This window comes from Nansenia antarctica (genome assembly GCF_963989245.1).
Source record: "Nansenia antarctica genome assembly, contig: SCAFFOLD_723, whole genome shotgun sequence".
In the NCBI taxonomy this organism is placed as follows: Eukaryota; Metazoa; Chordata; class Actinopteri; order Argentiniformes; family Microstomatidae; genus Nansenia; species Nansenia antarctica.
Window position 1 is genome coordinate 10,001 of NW_027663294.1, and position 2,500 is coordinate 12,500.

The following is a 2,500-nucleotide window of genomic DNA, read 5'->3' on the forward strand; positions in this document are numbered from 1 at the left end:
GATCAGTCTAATCTAATCCAACACCGTCGAAGACACCAACACACAAAAGACTTCGGGTACCTAAACTCACTGACACGGACAAGCTGATCAACGGTTAGGAATAAGAGGTTAGTTGGACAATTACTCATAATGCAACACGACGATCAGACCACAGTTTATACTGGACATCAGCATACTCAAGTATAAACAGTTAGTATAGTGGTTTGAGTATAAACAGTTACTATAGTGGTTTGCTTGACAGTTATCTAGCCAGACAACGCCTCTACATCTACAGATATAGATATCTGTTAGTTTCCTGAAAGCTTGATCCTTTTGCACTTTGAACACTTCAAACCAAACCAACCTTAAATGCGAACCTGGGCTATGTCAGCGATGCAAACGCGATAACGTAGGGCGCAAACATATGTTTCTGGGAGTTAAAATGACAACTCTATCTTCGACGCGTTGTTGCCAAGGTTTGAATTTCCCACTTGCGATGACGACATTTCCTACTTCCTGTTTCTGCGTCGATTAATCTGTGTCGCCCCCTGCCGGTCGGTGAGACAACTGCAGCTGTCAGAATAAAAACGTGTGATTTTGATTTTTGGGACATTAAAAGGTCATTTAGCAGACGCTCTTATGCAGGGCGACCTACAATAAATACATTCGCCTAAAGTAAGTGAAACAACAAAAGATCACAATCATTTAAACTAAGATCTTCTATAATAATAATAATACACATCAAGCTCATCAATCTGGTTTATTGTAAACTGTGGGTAAACTGTGTGTGTGTGTGTGTGTGTGTGTGTGTGTGTTCATCTATTTGCATAATACTCTGATGGTGAGGTATTTGAACTCAGGTCTGGTATGTTGGTAAAAAAGTGACCCCTGTGACATTAATTGATGCTTCTACTTGGAGGTGACTGTGACTGCAGTGACAGCTGACTGAAGGAGTGCTTAAAGGTGTGTGTGTGTGTGTGTGTGTGTGTGTGTGTGTGTGTGTGTGTGTGCGTGTGTGTATGTGTGTGTGTGTGTGTGTGTGTGTGTGTGTGTGTGTATGTACCCATAAGCTGAATACTGTCTGTTTTACAATATTGATACTATATCTGCCAACCCACTGGTATCATCTGGTGTAAATAACATCCTGTGTGTGGCAGAACTGGTTGTTGGCTCAGCATTATTGTAACAGATTGTTTCCATGATATCAAAATGCACTGTTAGTATTGATGTCCTTTAGAATTGTACATGTATGTGGACATAAATAAAGCATTTAAAATGTGTGTGTGTGCGTGTGTGTGTGTGTGTGTGTGTGTGTGTGTGTGACCGATGCCTCTACTTGGAGGCCTGTGACTGCAGTGACAGCTGACTGAAGGAGTGTTTAAAGGTGTGTGTGTGTGTGTGTGTGTGTGTGTGTGTGTGTGTGTGTGTGTGTGTGTGTGTGTGTGTGTGTGTGTGATTGTGTGTGCCGTGCGTGTGACCGAAGGTGTGTGTGTGTGTGTGTGTGTGTGTGTGTGTGTATATGTGTGTGTGCTTTCGCCACCCTAAAGCCACTAGCCTGTAATTAGCAGATGAGGGAAGAGGTGAGGAGAGGAGGGGGCGAGGAGGGGTCAGAGGTCAAACAGACCCTTCTCTTGTCAATCACCTGACCTTATAATCATCATATACTCTCTCCCTCTTTCTCTCTCTCCCTCTCTCTGTCAGTGTTGTTTTTGTGTTTGTTTTAACACCACGGTGACTTTCTCTGTCTTTGTCTTCCTACCTCCTTCCCTTCTCGACCGCATATTTGGCAGAACCCGTCGAGGGTTTGACAGCGAAGGAGACAAGGAGAGGAAGCGAGCGAGGACACAGTGCGTACAACAATAGCATTTATATTTAATTAACCATTTCGCAGACAACCCTTTTAATCCTAAACGACTTACAATGAGAGATTACAGGGACAGTCTCCCTGGAGTAACTCACGGCTAAGTGCCTCACACAAGGGCACACTAGCAGTGGCTTTCCCAGGTGGGATTCGAACTCACGGCCTTCCGACCATGACCTGGTCCAACTCACTACCCCCTAGACCACCACTACCCCCGTAAGAGGTATATATTGGTGGAGGGTCCATCTTCAAATAGACGTACAGACGTCACCCAACATGACTGTCTCTATCAGGAGTAGTGTAGTTTTTTTTTCTTCAAAAGTGATGGTCTTGAAGATACAGATGACAAACGACAGACTCAGAGATCTCTTTGGTAGTTTAATGAATACGACCGGTCGGGAAGAAGTATAGGGTACAGTCTTCAAAGTATAACGTCCACATACATGAGTTTATATAGTCTTCAGAGACAAAGAACTGTTATTCAGCCTATAGGATTTGTACACGTTCAATTACATAAGCATCCTATATGAATATTAAGCAGTACGGTTCAAGGCCGTTAGGTAACACACAGAAACTGGACACCGAGACACTGTTTAGGTCAAAGCTCACCTTAAAGTGGTCGTAACTATCTAGTAAAGTAATGGTCTGTCTTAGGGCTCT